This window comes from Amblyomma americanum, chromosome 10 (assembly GCF_052857255.1).
Source record: "Amblyomma americanum isolate KBUSLIRL-KWMA chromosome 10, ASM5285725v1, whole genome shotgun sequence".
Classification (NCBI taxonomy): Eukaryota; Metazoa; Arthropoda; class Arachnida; order Ixodida; family Ixodidae; genus Amblyomma; species Amblyomma americanum.
In genome coordinates this window covers 128,989,039-129,008,484 of record NC_135506.1, presented here as the reverse complement: position 1 = coordinate 129,008,484, position 19,446 = coordinate 128,989,039, and the positions used below count along the sequence as shown (strand labels likewise).

Below are 19,446 nucleotides of genomic sequence, written 5' to 3'. Positions count from 1 at the left end.
TTTGACCATCACAACATTTAAGCAGTAGAAAACCCTGAATAAATATCAGTGACAAGTTTAGCGCCGCGTCTGTGTACTCATCTCATCCTCGCCATCTGAACTGTAACGATATCATCGCACCAACAAGCCAAAGCTTTCATATTAGGCAATTTTCTGTGCTATTTTCCTTAATCGCCCCTTTGGGCCAGAAGCTGGGATGAGCGTGGTGGTTTTTTCGGGAGTCATTCTGCTAGGCTCCGGTGGTTGTTCATAGCGGAAACAGCCCCAATGTATGATAAAACTATGAGTGAAAGGAAAGATAAGACTCTTTGTTCTGCTACCCTGATGAGAGCATGTGGTACCTGTGGATGGGTCGTGGGTCGCAACATAGAAAACAGGAGAGAGGGGTAAAATCAGGGGCAAGCCGGATGACAGGAGAGACCGATAATATACACCAGTCACGCATAAAGCTCTGGTTGAGCACGTATTCAATGATCACATATTGCGAAAAAAAAACGCAATTCAGAAAGAAGGAAGGAAGAAACTGCGCACAATGACTACGACGAAAGGCGATGGAACGAATACAGCATCAAGGTCACAGACTCATGGACGCAGAATCATAAGCTATAAAGGCGGGAACTAAGGCGCGTGACAGCCTTTGTCTTTCGTTCAGGCAAAAATAAATATAGGTTGGAAAAACCAAGAAAGACTCCATTAACGACATGTATGAACACTGGAGGCCATGTGTGACATGGTAACCTGATAACTCACCCCAGTGTGCTAGACGTGAAAAAAAAAGGAAACGAATCAGGGAATTAAACACGACAAGATGTATAAAAACAGTAAATGCGAAGGGTGAGGCAAGGCCGGCTTGGGAATCTAGAAAGGACAGAAAACAACAGTCAACATAAGTAGTGGCGAAGATGAAAAAAGGGGGCCAACAATCAACCGGAGTCAATGCGAAGGTGAAGGCGATCAAATTGCATTTCGTGACAATAGATAATAACAATGTTGGGAGAAAACAACAGGTAGTGCATAACGGCTAAAACTAAAACTGAAGATAAGATTGAATCTGCGGCCTGAAAAAACCGACAGCGAAGGTTAAAAACAATTCATAACGGTTAAAGTCTGCTAAACCTATTTAGCAGAGCAGTTGCTCTGTTGTTGGGATTCGGTTTTGTTTGATTGAAATTAACTAATTAACGCTCATTATTTGGAGTCGCTAAGTAGCGCAGTGCGTTCAGATTGGACCTCAACTTTCCAACCTCATACAACTACATGATAAGCCCTAATTTTGGGTTAGGAACACATAACTCATTAAGTGTAATTAATTCGGGTCCCTAACTGGCGTAGCGAATTTGCAATCATCATAAGGTCTGCAACGGTGTATGACGCGATGCTATAGCGCAAAGTTTGTGTTCTTATAATTAAGTAATAACGGTCATTAATTCACGCTACTAACTAGCACAGAGCATTTTCAGTTGACCTAAGCTTTCCAACGGTATATGAATCGATGCTGTAGCGCGAAGTTTTAGTGCTAATTGCAAATGAATAATTAACGGTATTTCGGCTCCGTTATTAGTCGACATAAATGCATAACTAACCAATGGTCCAAACACATGGTCCAAACTCATGGCTGATCAGGTGGCATATACTATGCTCGGGCACACAGCTAGACAGTAGCGAAATCGACTAGGTCCCTCTTTGACCTCGGCTCATCTTGAACGTCAAAGTACCGGAATTAGGCGTTTTCCGAAGTTGAATGCCGGTGAGTAGAGATAACGGAATAAAAAAAAGCACAGCACGTGTAAAAGTTGCCAGAAACTTTCAAGGTCGCCTTCCAGAAAAGCGATTTCTTTTGGTGTTGTGTTCGTTGGTGTGTCCGTTCTTTTGCTTTGCGTCCTTGTCATTTTGAGAAGTTTTTTCTTTATTTGGTCATGAGCCAACTAGTCCGCATGAGCGTTCTCCTAAGACAAAGGAGGGCAACGCATTGGAAAAAATTAAGGCTGGTATTCGTTCTAACAGGGCCCGTCCGACCGATCCAATGTTCATTCGATTACGCTGCAAACGCCTTCCAACTCGGTGCTTGCATTCTTACTGCTCAATGAGTCTCAGTTGTGGTCCTCCAAGGTGAAGATCTAAAGGAGCCGTTCAGGAATACCGGTGTCAGTTTCAGGCTCTTGCAAGACTGACTGCGTACAGAGCATCACATACTGCCTTCCTTTCGAAAGTCTCTCAGTGCATTGCACCGGTAGGAAAGGCCCTCCATTTCACTAATCACCAGCGCGTCCAGCATGGGCTAGATTTCATGCAACTAAGGCTGGAATTGGTGTACGTTTCTGGGTGCAAATTCACTGTATTTGACTAAACTGAATCCATAAACCACATTTGTTCAGTGTTTTTAGTAATAGTACTGTTGTCAATTTTTTCAAGCGATTTTAAATTCAATTTCTTAGAAAACAATAGAAACCCAGCAGCAAACTTCTATACGCATAGTAAACCGCAGGATTAGGTTCACATGGCTACAGTCATCAGGTTCGGAAGACTTAGATATGGCCTCAAAAAAAGCGGCATGGACTCCAGTGCAGCTGCGAACAAAGTCCGCAACCAACCGCATGTCTTTGGCAGCATATGCTACAAAGCGCACGGTGAAGTATTTGCACACCTCCATGTTTGAACTGTGTCCCCACGCCATACGTCGTTCAGCGCAGTAGATGGCGCAAGGTCGCTTCTTTTACAGCGTTAACGTCTAAATCCATTGTAGACGGGTTCTGAGTAGCAGTCGGTGCCAATGTCCAGCAACTAAATTCTCATGACCACACTTACAAAAATCAATTTCTCGTGTTAAATTCGTTTTCATAGGCTGGAACATGCTTTCGTAACATGGCACTAGCGAATGCTTTGAAATGTAGCTCAAGATTGCATCCTGCTCTTACTCCATAGCACGAAATATTGCACGCTGGTGCAGTTGCAGGGACAGCAGATAGGATAAAGGTGCCAGCTGCGACGTCGCACATTAAGCACGTTGCCGGAGGGCAATGAATGCAACCGAGGCGAAACATTTTACCCTGAAATCTTCTAGTCTGCAGGTGGGCAAAGCTAAAAACGAGTGGTTGGTCTACAGAGCAAAATGCACTTGGAAAACTAGCTGCAAGCAGCTGCAAAAGAAGCACAATTGCGTGAGAAAACGTTTCTCGCTCCATAACGGAGTCGTCATTGCCCTGCAAACAGATGAGTAGTCGTCACGTAGTCTCGCGAAGCAGCAGTAGTCATTAGTTCCGAGCATCCGCATTAGGATATGTGTAATTTGTTTTTTTATTTTTACTGCATGATTGTATTGAAACTTTTTGTAATGTATTAAGTGGTTACCGTGATGTGAGGTGTCAGCACCTCCCAAGTACCCAGTTCCATTTCGCCAGCTGCACGACAGGTGCCGACACCTTTCCAGCATCGCCTCCCTCGTGGTTTCCGCTGTTCCCGCTTTGAGCCAGTGGTACTGTGCTCTAAAATATATATATATATATATATATATATATATATATATATATATATATATATATATATATATATATATATATATATATATATATATATATATATATATATATATATATATATATTCAATATTCTAGAGCACTGTACCAGCGAGTGGACGGAACAGTTACAGTTGTCAGCCTGTACGCCATGCCGTGAACTTGTGAAACCTTTTGAGAGCAGCACTCTCGCGCTCTAGTCCAGTGCTTCTATGTGCCGACACCGATAAAAGCTGTCATTACACTCCTCAATCCTCCCCTTCAGTAGTCTCGCCTCAGCAACGCCCTCACATTTGGCGCAGTCGACCAAAGAGCCGAGCCTCGCCGTTCGAACACACCGTGCTGCCGCTCCCGCCATGGCCGCCATGCCTGTCTACCGCAGCTTTTTTCTACTTCGTTGCTCCCACCAAGTAAGCGCCGTGCCAGGAATGAATTGGGCCGAAAGTGACGCCGCCACCATCGCGTGCTTCAGCTCAGAGTTCATTCAGACAGTTCTGAGTCGCCGCGGAATCTACGCTACCGGGTCCAAAGACGAATTAATTCAGCGCTTCACCGCGTGTCAGGAAACCACCCTTGGCGCCTTGCCCATGCGAGCACCCAGACTTGCCTCAGCGCCATATGCTTCGAATTTGACTTCTGAACATTTGATGAGGACTCCGATTGGAGTGCAGTTATGTGCCTCGCCTCCTAATGCGAAGGCTCAAGCAGCCCCGGATGCAGTCTCGTACGTCCTTCCCCCCCTTGCTCTTTCCCGCGCAGCCGCTCGTTCGCGACGGCTCAGCCATGCCAGCGCACGAACGTTTTTCGCCGCCACGGCAACCGCAGCCTTTTGTAACAAAACCTGGCCTTGCAACGGAGCCACAGTACTCGCACACGCATGTGGAGTGCCATTTTCTTGAACGTCGTCATTGCAGTTTCAAGTCCTTTACATGCCGGAGAGCAACGTGACAGCCATGTCTTACGTATCGTCTATGTTTCCATTGTTCGAGAACTGCCACACGCAAAACGCGCGTATGTGGATTGAAGAAATTCAACGAACGCAGCAGCTGGCTTCAACAGAAACAACCCGCCTCATCGCCGCAAGTTGGTTGAGAGTGACTGCAAAAAACTGGCACCTGACTATTAGCGCGCATTTTCCGACCTAGGATACGTGGCGTACAGCTTTTCTCGACGCATTTGCCGACGAGCTGACGCTATTCCAATGGCAGCAGCAAGCTATGTCCCTGGTGCAGACCAGCCCTCATTATACCCGCGACTATGGCTAGGCAACGCTTCTCGTCATCGACAAATGTCCAGCGCTGCTGACTGAGTCCCAAAAAATTGAATATCTCTTGCAAAGAATTTGTGCCCAGGCACCGCGACAAGCATAGCAGCGCAACGTCCGTCGTCAGTATCAAATTTAATTGACATATGCACCCAGCTAGACCGGGCAGTACAGCGTATGCGGACTGCAAGGAGCCCGGCTAATCGTCTCGAGCAGACCTTGCTTTTATGCGTTGCATATTGCAATCACTCAGTTCAGCCCTTGGGCGCGGCCGGGCAGCCACCAAACCACGTGACGTGACGTCACGACAGCCGGAAGAAAAGCTGGGCCCCAACTCGCGCGGTCGCGCGCGGCCGCAGCCACCACCTGACTCCCGCTCCTCCCGCTTGGGGCGCTGCGCTATGATTGACGTCACGGCATATGTATAAAAGAGCTGCGCTCCTTCGCCGGGACAGTCTTATACCCCTGTCACACGGGCATTTCGACGGCCCTCGAACCGATAGTCTATCGACTCAAAGGCGATCGAGCGCTGCTACACGTGCAGTTTCAATGGCGATCGAGTCAATAGCCTATCCAGTCAACAGAGCAGCCCGGTACTCCATCGAGGTATGCAACGCATTCTTGGCTTAACCAAGCTAAGCCTGGCCATTTTTTAACAATAATCGCAGTCCGCCTTCCAGACAAGTCTCTTTAACTTCATGTATATCTGAAGCGGCACCTCCGGCTGTGTCCAATTCCAAGACCAGCCATGTGCCTCAGTCCAGCGCTTCCAGCCCTCCACATCGTCCTCGCGTAGCGGATCTGTCGCCTTCTGAAAAGGAAGCTCAGTATTCAGCTGTCACAGCATTATTGTGTTGCTGCTTTTTGTCCAAGACAGTAATTAAGTGAAGCTATTTGCTTGAAGTGTCGCGAAAATGGCCACTTAGCATCGAAGCACCCAGCAAAACAGAAGACTGTCACACAACAGTCAGCCACAGCTGCCACATCATTTCGTGCAGCAGCTCCTGCGTTGCACGCTAGCCCTTCCGGAGGCATCCATGGCTCCCATCCGGAGTGTTGATTCTTCACATCTAGCATCGCACTCTAGGGCTCCTACGATGCATTTCTGGTTACAGGGTTCAAGATAACTACAGTTACCAAGTCTGCAATCAAAGATCTTCCGCTGGTGCCTTGGACACACGAGCCTTTAGCAGTTGTTGGTGGATCAAGTGCATATCCCGAAGGCACAGTCGGCCTTGAGATAATATTGGGCCCCATCGCAGCTCCAGTTGAAGCCCACGTCATCAGCAATAATGTCTTACCTGTGCTACTGGGTGAAGATTGGCTTCGTGCCAGCAACAAACGACTTGTGTTCGAGCCTCCAAATACAACCAAACTTCACCATCCTGCCTCTGGTGCCTCAGGTGAGCAATCGCCATTCTTTGTATGCAAAACGCTCTAGTAACCGCTTTTTATTCGTGCTGCCAAGCCCACACTACGCATGTAATATTGTATATGACTGTTCTTGTGTGATATCTGACTTGCTCCTGATTGCCGGTGATATTGAGTCCAACCCTGGGCCTAACACTCAGCCATCTGCATCTGACCTGCTCAATGCCATCAAAGAAGTCCAGTCTGGGCAGTTGAGCATGCTTGTAGAGCTAAAAACCATAAAAACATCTCTCTCGGAACACGAAAAAGCCTTCACTGAGGTGAACAGCCGTCTTTCTAAAATTGAATCAGATGTCGCCTCCTTTTCTTCACTTAAATCTGAAGTAGAGAGTATAAAGTCTACAACAGCCGAATGCAAGGCTGAGATCGCAAAGCTGACTGCCCGGCTGGACGACGCCGAGAACCGAGCACGGAGAAATAATCTAGTGTTCTATGGAATTAAAGATTCTAAGGATGAATCATGGCAAGATTTTGAAAAAATAATCATCGAGCACTGCAGCCAGCATCTGGACGTATCGATCGAGCCTCGGGACATAGAACACGCCCATCGTCTTGGCGCTTTTTCACCAAAAAAAAAAAACCGACCTGTTATTGTCAAATTGGCCCACTTTAAAGACAAACAACGAGTCCTATCGTCATGCAGTAAATTTCAGGATACTGGCTACAGCGTCTCTGAGGATTATTCCCCAAACACCCGTTTTGCACGTAAACGCCTTTATGATTATGGAAAAAGCCAAGTACAAACTTTCAAATTGCGCTATGACAGATTGGTATCCGGAAATACGTCATATGTCTTTGACCACGCCACTAATAACGTAATTGAACTCAAACCCTAGCAACTACCTCAAAAGAAGCACGCAGTAAAACAGTCTCGCCGTTCCCAATTATCTTTTTATTTACTAATATCTGCAGTGTGATCCCAAAACGCGATGCCTTGTGTAACCTGATCGAATCATGTTCTGCTAATGTAGTTTTATTAACCGAAACTTGGCTTATCTCTGCTATTAACGACACTGAGATATTACCCTCTCTTCCCAATTTTGATATATTCCGAACCGATCGTAACGACCGGAGGGGTGGGGGGGTCCTCATTGCCACTGATCGCAACTTACGTTGTTTACGTCTAAACATTTCAAGCCCATTAGAAATGATCTGGCTCTGCTGTGATGCATGTTACGATACATGATACATGTTACCCACGGGTTTTGATTGGAATCTGCTATCGCCCTCCGAACCATGATTCCTCTTTTAATTTTTTGCTGCATGACGCCCTGAACAGACTAACAACCCTCTATTCCAATACACCTATCTTATTGTTCGGCGATTTCAACTTCCCATCTATCACTTGGTCCGATCTTGCTTCTACGCTTTCAAATACTAACCCTCCAAGTGAGTTCGTCCACACTTGCCTTACCTTCGGCTTAGATCAAATAATTGACCGTCCAACCAGAATAACACACCATTCCGCTAATATTCTCGATCTTATACTGACGTCACAACCTGATAGCTTCTCTCCGATAACTTATCTTGAAGGACTTAGCGATCACTTGGCCATTCATGCCACATTCTCTTGTCATTTTCAAAACAGCAAAAGGATAAAGAAAACGCTTACCCTTTATGATAAAGGTGACTACATCAGTCTTAACCGCGACCTCGCTACTTTTCTTAACACCTTTACGTCTGGTTTTTCGCTTCGCTCCATCGAATCTAACTGGTTACTTTTTAAGTCCGAAATGCAACGCCTAATAAGCATACATGTTCCGACTAACACCATAAAATAACGACCTGTTTCCCCATGGTATAATAAAACACTTAAAAGACTAAACAACAAAAAGAAGCGACTATTTCGTGCAGCTAAAGTGACAGACACGGATCTCGCCTGGAATAAATATTACACTACCGCTGCTAACTATGACACTCAGGTAGCCAAAACTAAAATTAACTTCTTCTCTAGCACATTACCTAACATGCTGCATGATAATCCAAAGCGCTTCTAGAAAACTATTAGCCCCTCTACTTCTAGCATAATTCACCTGGCAGATCATTCTGGAGTTCCCGTTTCCGAATCAGATGTTCCCAATATCTTAAATGAGACATTTTGCTCTGTATTTACTCACGAACCGCTTAATAACCTCCCTTAAGCCCCCTGTTTTCTCCATGCACCAATTAATACCATAATCTTTGAGCCGCGCCGCATTGCCAAGATCATTGACGCTTTAAAAAATTCTTCATAGGCCTACTTCGACCGGGAAGGCGGCGACCGGCGAGCTCCCGCCATCGCCGACCGCGCCCGGCTCCACGATGACGATGGAAGTGGCGGTGGTGGGAACCGACATCGACCCCAAAGAAACCGAAAAAGAAGAATGGATTATGCGACTGAAGAAACGAGCGGAAAAATTGGAGAACAACGAACGCCACCTAGGACACCAACATGGTGCCGGAGACGCGGCGGCAGCGAACGCCGCCACTGTTGCGACGACCGACGGCAGCGACACGAGAGCCTACAGAGAGGCGGGACGGAAACTCGCTGAACGTTCAATAGCCTCAGACCTCCCGAGACTTCCAGCGACCGGACGGAAAGTAGTTCTGCGTCCCAAAGAAGGACTCACAATGCTGAAGAGCACCACCGAGATGAGAATTGCGGCGGCCATCAGGGAGAACGCTGGAATCAAGGACGAGGAGGCACTGAAGGACAGACTAGCTATAAACGCCAAGCAAGGAACGATTACCTACCACTCGCCTAGCTACGAAAACGCGAGGAAGGTGGAGAAACTTGAAACTGTCAAGATCGGAGACAAGGAACGCGGTGTGACCACCTACATGAACGCACCAGAGAGTTGCGGCAGAGGAGTCATCCATGGAATTGATGTGGAATACACACACAAGTATGTACTAGAAGGACTGAACATTAACGGATTCAACCCTCTAGTCATAGATGCACGAAGAATGGGGAAGACTAAATCTTTCCTAATCACCTTTGAAGAAGAGAAAGTACCACGCAGAGTAGTCTTGAGCGGAATCACTTTCAAGTGCTTTCTATACAAGAAACGCTATGAGGTCTGTTACAAGTGCGGAGGACTTGGCCACCGCTCGGACGTCTGCGACAGTGAGGTGACCAAGTGCCGCGGCTGTGGCATGACATCGCCCCCCGAGGGGCACCAATGTACACCGCAGTGCCAACTATGTGGCAAAGAACACTACACCGGGGACAAGAGGTGCAAAAATCTCTTCCGCACCCCTTATATTGTCAAGAAACGCCAATGGGAAGCCAAACAGGAGGCTGAAGAAGCGAAGCAAGAAGACCGAAGGAACAGCCGCTCCCGTGATAGATCCGGCAGCAGAACGAGGTTTCGGTCAGAGTCGTTCCCCCGGCTACAAACCGGACAGCAACAGCCACGCAAGGAGCAAGCTGCAAAGGTGAGCTGGCCAGCTAAAGTTTCCCAGGACTCCGAGACAGTTAAAGAATTGAAAGAACTTATTAAACAGCAGGCAGATCAGATTAAGACTTTAACTGATTATATTAAGAAGCAAGAAGAGCGGATCAAAATGCTAGAAACGACAGCTAAACAACCCGAGGAAAACAAACCGCAACAAGAAAAGGCAATGGCGCCTATGCAAGTGGAGCAGGATAGAGAGGTTGAGACAGAGAAGGTTGAAAAAACCCCTTCAAAAAAGAAACGTACCAAAGAGTCGGATCTTGAGACCAAATTCGAACAACAAAACGACAAACAACAACAGGACATGAAACTACTGAACGGAACACTAATGCAATTCATGAAACAAGTCACAGAAACGATCAGAGTAGAATTTGCAAAGCGAGACGCTGCTCTCACGGCGGAATTTGAGAAAAGGGACCAATGGATATACGCGGAATTCCAAGCAACCAAAAATGCCTTGGCCAAAGAACAATAATACTATCTGGCAGTGGAACTGTAGGGGCTTTCTGCGTAAACGGGCCGTTTTACAATCGTTCCTTGCAAACGGAGACAAACCGGAAATTATAGCTTTACAAGAGTGCGGGAAAAACACGAAGCTGCCCGGTTACAAATCGTATCCGGGCCGAGGGGACAACACGCAGGTTGCCACCCTTGTCAAACGCAACGTTACCGCGCTGCAGCACGAGACAGGGCACGTCCAATTAGATCACACTCTAAACGAAATGATACCGCGTAAGCGGAGAGAGAAAAGCCTATTCGTCTTAAACGTATACAGCTCTCCGGAACAGAGAAAGGATTGCGGCTTCGACAGGCTATTCGCAAAAACGAAACAGATAGCGGGCAAAAACCCTATCGTCATTGTCGGGGACTTTAACGCTCATCATCCCGCATGGGGATACAAATATACGCAAATCAAGGGCAGAGAACTCTGGGACAGCATTCTCCACAATGAGCTCATCTTGATCACTGACCCCATCAAACCAACAAGACAGGGCAATAGCGTGAGTAGGGACACTACACCTGACTTAACACTCACCGGAGGCCAAATCACGGCAAGGTGGTGTAACACGGGGGAGGACCTAGGAAGCGACCACAAAATTATTGAGATTGTGGTAGAAGACGGACCGCCCACACCGAGACCCAAAAAGGTCGCAGCGGTAAATTGGGATCTATTCAGGGCGAACCTTCCTACCCGAGACGCAATCAGGGACATAGAATCTTGGGGCACAGACCTTCTCGCAGCAGTTAAAGAAGCCACCGAAGAGGTGGAAGCAGACGAAACGCAAGAGGAGGTAGACAGGCGTATGATAGGCCTGTGGCGCAAGAAAAGGGAGCTAGAAGAAAACCTTGCTCAAAACAAGGGGAACAGAAACATACGTAAGCTCCTAGCCAAACAGAATAGAGATATCGAGGAGCACGCGCTGAACTTAACCAGACAAAACTGGGGTAGTATCTGCAAGCAGATGGACCGCAGAATCAGCAAAGCCAACACGTGGAAAATGCTCAGACATCTCTTAGACCCGGACAAGACAAAGTATGAGGCACGACATCAACTACAGAAACTCGTATATAAATACGAAGGCACTAGCGATCAACTAATCTCTGAAGTGAGGGACAGGTACTTGAGGTGCACACCACCCACACCCCTCCCCGAGTACAAGGGCGCAGAGAATCCTCTTCTAGATGGGCCCATCACCATCGGAGAGATTAGGGCGGAGTTGAACAGACTCAGAACTAAAACTGCGGCAGGTCCAGGCAGAATCAGCAATCGCATGCTGAGGAATTTGGATGATGCATCAATTAGAAACCTAACAGCGTACATGCAGGAATGTTGGGACAAGGGCCGAATACCACCTTCGTGGAAAGAGGCCAACCTAGTCCTTATTCCAAAACAAGGTAAGAAACTAAGTCTCGAAAACCTGAGGCCCATTTCGCTTACCTCATGTGTAGGTAAGCTAATGGAGCACGTTATTCAAACGAGGCTAAACAGATTCCTAGAAGAACAAAAGCTTTACCCCGACACAATGATCGGATTCAGGACACATCTTTCTGCATGCGATGTTATGCTTCAACTTAAAGAACAAGTGCTAGACAACGAAACAGCTGATACCAGAGTAATAGTCGGCCTTGACGTGGCCAAAGCTTTTGACAACGTTGACCACGCAGCCATACTAGAACGCTTAAAAACTCTAAATGTAGGGGGAAAGGTATACAACTACGTGAAGGACTTTCTTTCAAACAGAACAGTTACTATCAGCCTAGGAGGGAAGGAAGAGAAAGGCATAAGGCTGGGCAACAAAGGTACTCCCCAAGGCTCGGTCCTATCACCGACACTCTTCAATATTGCAATGATTGGCTTACCACAGAAATTGACGCGTATAGAAGGGCTCAAGCACACAATATACGCGGACGACCTCACCCTCTGGGTTACCAGAGGCAGTGACGCGCACATCGAAGGTACCCTCCAAAGAGCGATCGAGGAAATTGAGTCGTACCTAAAACAAGTAGGACTCAAATGTTCTGCCGAGAAATCTGAAGCGCTCTTCCTCGGCCCACAAAAGAGACGAACAAAGCCCCATGAACATGGGATAACGCTAACGGTAAACGGGGACAAAATACCATCAGTGGAGATGATTAGAGTACAGGGTCTTAGGATACAGACAAACGGTAAGAACACCGAAACGATACGAAAACTCGAATCGAGTGTAAGCCAGACGTGTAGGCTACTCAAAAGAATAGCAAATAAACACGCGGGAATGAAGGAGACGAACCTCTTAAGACTTGTTCAGTCATTTGTAATCAGCAGAATCACATACGTGGCACCATACCTACGGCTAGCCAAAGCAGAAAAAAACAAGATTGAAATCCTAATTAGGAAAGCCGTCAAAACCGCTCTGGGCCTCCCCCCGTACACATCCACCCAGAAAATTCTGAACATGGGGATTTCAAACACCCTAGACGAGCTCATTGAGGCTACCAGAGTAGCGCAACAACAACGACTTCTACGCAGCCATTCGGGGCTAAAAATACTAGAAAAGCTAGGCTTCGAACCTCGAGCGCGGCTCAAACACACGGAGAATATCCCAACAGACATAAGGAACAAAATCAGAATCCCACCACTCCCAAGGAATATGCATCCGGTACACCATGAGGGTAGGCGAAAGGACAGAGCGAAAGCTCTGCAGAAAAAATTAGCCAATAGACAGGACGTGGTTTACACGGACGCGGCGGAATATGAAGGCAGAACGGGTTTCGTAGCCCTGGCGACCAGGGAGGGCGGAGACCGAGTCTCGTGCTGCAGCACCCAACAGAGTGATGCAACAGCGGCTGAGGAGGTAGCCATTGCGCTGGCTTTAACTCAACGGAATGTTAGGGTGATTATAACAGATTCCAAATCGACTATCCGCAACTACAACGCAGGCAGGGTATCTGTCGAAGCAGTCAAAATTCTCACAGCCGGCCCGACACCGGCAGAACTAATTAACCTTGTTTGGACTCCGGCCCACGAGAGCCTCCGGGGAAACGAGACAGCGCACGCATTGGCCCGAGGACTCACACACCGGGACCCCAATGCGGTCTCGTCGAGTAGAGAGTCCCTTCAGACGAGCGAGGAGCTGAACACGTACCAAGATATTCTTAACCATTACAGATTAGGAAGACAGACATTACCTGGAGCATGCAAGGGCCTCAGCAAAAAGGAAGAGGTCATATGGAGAAAGTTACAGGCGGGAGTTTTTCCGAACCCACTCGCACTAAGCAGATGGCATCCGGCGATCCAAGACCCCAGGTGTAAACAGTGTAATGAAATAGCAGACATGATCCACATGGTGTGGACATGCCCTAGCCACAACGAACCAGACAGGAATATAGAGTCCTGGGAGGCTTTAATGGCCAGCCAGAAAAAAGAAGAACAAAAAGAAGTCATCCGTCTGGCCCTGGACACCGCTGAATCCCAAGGGATCCCAGCCTGCTGAAAGGGGAGGAAGATGACGGCGGTCAAGACTCGTCTTTTTCGCCCTCTGATTCCTTGACGGGTGCAAATAAAGTTATTTCATCATCATCTGCCGGTGTTGACGGCATCAACGCTAAAATTTTAAAAAACACAAAGGAACATTGTAGTGTGATGTTATCTCTCCTCTTTCAGCAGTCATTTTCTTGGTGCTCATTACCTCGTGACTGGCGGATTGGGAAGGTCATTCCAGTCTTCAAGAAAGGTAACCGATCTTCACCACGTAACTATAGGCCAATCTCATTAACCAGTGTTTGTTGTAAAATTATGGAACATATAATATATTCACACACTGCCCAGTTTTTGTCATCGCACAACTTTTTTCATCCTAATCTGCATGGTTTCCGTAAAGGTCGTTCCTGCGAAACGCAACTTACTCTCTTTCTTCATGATATACATGCATGCCTCGATCGTAACATTCTTACTGATGCCATATTCCTAGATTTTGAAAAGGCATTTGACAAAGTCCCTCACGCGCGCCTAATTCTTAAGCTATCACGACTAAACCTGCATTCCTTAGTTCTGGGCTGGATTCGGGCTTTCCTAACTGATCGCTATCAATTCGTTCATGCTAACTCTCACTCATCATCTCTCTCCCCTGTCTTGTCTGGCGTTCCCCAGCGTACTGTTTTAGGCCCTCTTCTATTTCTTATTTACATAAATGATTTACCCCTTAACATAATGTCTAACGTCCGCCTATTTGCAGATGATTGTGTTATCTACCGCCCAATAAATAATCCATCTGACATCACCACCCTTCAAGAAGATCTTGTACGCGTCGAAGAATGGTGCAGTACATGGCTGATGTCGCTTAATAGTACTAAAACGTCCCTTCTTTCTTTTCATCGCCGGCGAAACCACCAAGGTACCACTTATACTATTAACAATATTCCTGTTGCGTCAGTTGACTCGTACAAGTACCTTGGTATCCATTTAAGTAAAGATTTAACCTGGTCTCTACACATTCACAACGTCACTAATTCAGCTAATCAAATTCTAAGGTATTTACGTCGTAACCTTTCCTTAGCCCCCTGTTCCATAAAACTTCTTTCTTACTTAACATTTGTACGTTCTAAACAAGAGTTCGCATCTGCCGCGTATGATCCCCACTATGCTAACCTTATCACCACGCTCGAAGCGGTCCAGAACCGCGCTGTCAGATTCATTTGCTCGGACTACTCTTATCACACTAACGTATCAGCACTAAAATCACAGCTCCATCTTCCTACTCTGGCCTGTCCCCGTAAAATCGCCCGTCTTTCTTTATATCATAAATTTTATCACACTTTCCACCACGAACCTTCCCCTGTCGCACGCGCCCATCGGATTTCTCGTCACAGTCATCCTAATGCCGTCTACCCTGAACAAGCCAGCACCGAAACATATCATCAATCTTTTTTTCCTTAGAACAGCCAAATACTGGAATGACCTTCCGTCCGAAGTGGCAACCATCATCAATCCCGTTCGCTTCAAATCCGCCATCGAAGACCATCTGTATTCATCCATTTGAAACCCTTTTGTTTGCCCACCCCTCATGTAATGTCCTTTTTGGACCCTTGAGGAAATAAATAAATAAATAAATACAGGAGCAGCAGAAGCTCTATCCGCGTGCTTCATGTGCAGTAATTCTTCGACAGGCCTTTCTGGCGCAATGCACTGAAGTGTCATCTTCACTATCCCTCCACGACGTGCCTCTTCCATGAATGGAGGCACTTTCGAAACCTTTGTGCAAAAGTCTGCCAGAACAAGCCACCGCTGCACCGGAAAGTGCGAGTTCTTCGAATGCCTCTGCTCGGATGGCCACGGAGAAACTCTACGCAGAAGCGGCAGCTCTACAAAATGCAAAAAACGGGGGAACGTTTGAGTGCAGAAAACGAGTGTCTTAAGGCAAAGGTGAAGCACCTTGATGAAGACTGCTCGTAATCAAAGCAGCATGACAAGGTCACTAAAGAAGCCAAGGACAAGGCAGCGGCTGTTCAAAACTACAAGAGAAGAGAGAATGACTTGAAGCAAAAGCGCGTAAGACTTGAAATGCAGCTCAAAGAAAAAGACAAGCTGAAGAAACTCCAGGCCGCCCAGAGGCATTTGCCGGAGACCGCCACACCAGAAAAGCTGCATCCTTTTAAGCCCCGACTCACCAGCAGTCAGCCCATAGGTTCGAGTGCGGAGTTTCTGACACTCTTTGAGCAGATTGAACGTCTCGGCCAAGAGAATCACCGCCTGAGCTTCCAACTTAAGGAGAAAGATCAAAAGATTCGCCGACTCCAATCTCAGCAGCAACCGCCGACAGTCAAGGCAGCCGCAAATACAAAGATGCACGTTAAGATGCCTCCGATAACACTGCCACTGCCAAACTGCAATAGTCAGCGACCAGCAGCTTCCAGCCAAGCCCTATTGACAACCTCAGCTATGGAGCAGCGTAAGAGCATTGCAACAGCCAAGCGGTCAAACACGAGCAGCATCCCGTCAGGCAGTGCAGACAGCCCTCCTCTCTCCAGAACAACGAAGTGGACTTGTGAAAATACTGTGCTTGTGCTTTTTTCACTGTTTCGAGTTTGCTCGTGCGTGACTTTGACTTTATTTCGTGTTGTCCGTTTGTGAATCTGCCAAGCATGTCGCTATTATCGTTGTCATTCGCCGCCTTCCATATTGTCCATGTCTAGCGCTTCCTGGCCTTTTGCACTAGTCATGAAGTGGGACTTTGATCAAAAGTGTGGAGATGGATGTGAGGTGTCAGCACCTTCCAAGCGCCCAGTTTCATTTCACCCGCTGCATGACAGATGGCGACACCTTTCCAGCATAGCCTCCGTCGTGGTTCCCGCTGTTCCCGCTTTCAGCCAGTGGGTCGACGGGACAGCTGTCAGTATGTCCGCCAAGCCATGAACTTGTGAAACCTTTTGAGAGCAGCGCTCTCGCGCTCTAGTCTAGTGATTCTATGTGTCGAAAGCAATAAATGCTGTCATTGTTCTCCTCAAGCCGCCCCTTCAGTCATCTCGCCCCAGCAACGACATCGCAGTGGTATGAAACCCGCAGCAGACAGAAAAAGTCGTTGTATGGGAGCCGCAGAAGTACTTGCTGTCGGGCTAGCGGGTTCATAATAAATTTGAATGGCGCAGGGGAACGAACACAGGAAGAAAGAGAGATAAAAAGAGCTCCTGCAGAGGTACTTGCTGTTGGGCAAGTTAGGAGTCCATCACTATTTTTCGACAATGTAGCTTTCTGTGATGTGTAGTGTCATGACATGGAATACGGCAGAATTTCTCATTTAACTTTTGTTGAGACCCAGCAACGACGTCGAGGTTGAATCTCGTGTAATTTTGCTAAATACGGGAACACAATGACCGCCTGAAAAAAATTGTAAAGGTGCACTTTCCTCTCCGTACGTGCGGAAAAGCAAAAGCTCTGCGCTGTCCACCTCTAGCGCCATCTGCTGGGCCAGCGCCGCACATTGCCGGGAGTTTTCAGTGGCTGCCGCATGATGGCGCTAAGACTGCACGCCAAGCACGTCAAGCACCTCCGGAAAAGGAGGAAATTTGGCACTCGCTGGATTGCGACATCTGTAATTAATATGCTCATGATTACTCATCTAGGCCTCAGAACATATCTCAAAGATACTTTTGTAAAGCATGTGCATTCACTTGAAGCTGCTTCCTTCAGCTTCAATTATCGAAGTGCCGTGGTGGCAGCATTTCAAGACACAGCCGATATGCTTTCGCCACGGCACTTCGACATTTGAAGCTGGAAACAATGCTTCTAGCTGGAAAAAGCGCAACGGCCGTTAGTCGAGGTCTCCCGACACCTGAAGTTCACACGGACTCGTACAAAGTTGTCCTTCATCGACTTCCTTCCGGTAATGTTGTCCTCAACACCGTCTTTCTGCATTCTGACCTCAAGGGTCGCCCATACCGTGCTCCCGACTTCCGAGACGCGCTCGCGCCGATTCTGGACCTCTGTGAGGTTCTCTGTATTGGCGGGTACCAAATCAGCCACGTCTGGATGCTTACCTGCGAGAGCAGTTCCTAAAAAAAGAACCTTATTTACAAAGCACAGTTCCACATCAAAGGTCTGAAATGTATCAAGTTTGACCCGCACACCAAAAACGTGAAGCTTAACCTTCTTTGGCCCCCGCGTTTTATGTTGCACGGGATGATTGTGGAAGCTTTAGAGCCTTCTGGAACTGTACAAACTATCGAGCGTGAGAAGTGGCGGTGCCCCGGAATGGAGAACAGCGAACCATGAAATCTCGCTCACGCTTAAGGACAGAGTGCCAGCAAATCAAGCACAATTCCTCACACGCTCAACGTTTTCGGGGTACAAACTTCAGTCATGATCACAGGCAGGCCTCCTCTGTGTCTTCGTTGTAGCCTTGTGGGCCATGTACGGCGTCAGTGTCGTACGCCTCGATGCACCCAATTCCGACGCTTTGGGCACAGAATATACAAGTGCGTCATGACATATGCTGACAGCTTACGCCAGGGCAACTGGACACATGAGGATGAAGTGGTGCCAGAGCACACTATGGATGCATCAGGTGTTGTACAAGCATCGGGTGAACTGAATCAAGGTCTCCTAACAGAATATGGACGAACGAATTCTCCCCCTACTAATGTGAAGGGACCGCCTGCAAGTACGGACAAATAGCAATTCCCGTCTCCGAACCCAAAGCCACCGGACCCGGGTCTGCCTGGGACTGCCAATTTGAGTCCTGTGCTTGCTGCTCAGGAGCCATATGTCATCTAGCGATCACAAGAGCTGAACACCCCTTTTCAAGTCAATGGAGGTGCTACAGCCAGTGAATGTGATACATGCCTTCTCCGCCGGCGATGCCTCTTCGTCGCCGGAGCGCAGCAATGTGTCGCCATAAGTGTCAGCTTGTAGTGCTTTCGGTGCCCCGTCGGCTTTCAGCGTGTAGCGAGCGACGTGGTCCACTCCCCTTCACGGAATACAGCATTGGCTGTCTCGGAAGAAGCAATGGATAACAGTGCACATTTGAAGCGTCCTACAGATGATGAGGTGTCTGTCGGTGGCCATGAGCGGAAGGCACCCGGTCTGGTGTCATTGAGAAGGGTAGCCTCAAATCTGCACTCAGGGGACACCAGTACAGGGGATGGCGTTTAACAGGAGAAACACCAAAGATGGTGGGCGTCGCAGCATTTCAGGTCGCTACCCTGAACATTAGAGGTTTGCGTAACCGTCGAAGGCAACAACAGTTAGGATATCTTTTAAAGAAATCGCGTGAGTGTGGCAGCCGTCCAGGAAACTAAGGTGTCCTCTGATGAGGAGACTGAAGCTGCTTTCGAGCCCTTTTTGCCAGACTTCAGTGTTATGGTTAGTCACTCGAGTGGCTTATCAGGAGGGTGCATGCTATTCCTGGCCAATACTGGTGTTTACCGCCGTGTCGTATCTCAAAGATGATGACGGGGAACTTATCTGGGGGGGCGTCGCAATTTCGGCTGCACAGTAACGAATTATTTGTGCTTATGCCCCTGTGAAGCAGCCTGATATAAGGCTATTTTGCCTATCTCCAGTCGACCATTTGTGCACGGATCGTAAAATTATGCTCTTGGGTGTTTTCAGTTGTGTTTGTAGGGATGAAGGCCGAGCAGTGTTAAGTAGGCGTTATGACCCTGATGCTGCTTTACGTACTGGTTTGGGATTCCAATACAACCTGCTGGATGTTGGGCAAGATAAGGGACGTTATATTCATTTCACTCATTTTCAGTGTTCCTCTACTGCTCGGGTTGACAGGATTTACGTTCCAGCTGATATCTTAGCCAGCGTTTTTTGGTTACC

The 19,446-nt window shown here is 47.6% G+C and overlaps 1 protein-coding gene and 1 pseudogene across 1 annotated transcript in view; both read left to right on the top strand.

The window, feature by feature from the left end:
• LOC144107607 (uncharacterized) overlaps window positions 1-19,446 on the top strand; it is a 456,961-nt gene that overhangs the window by 246,254 nt on the left and 191,261 nt on the right. The window lies entirely within an intron of this gene.
• LOC144107309 (uncharacterized) lies at window positions 6,069-19,398 on the top strand (annotated as a pseudogene).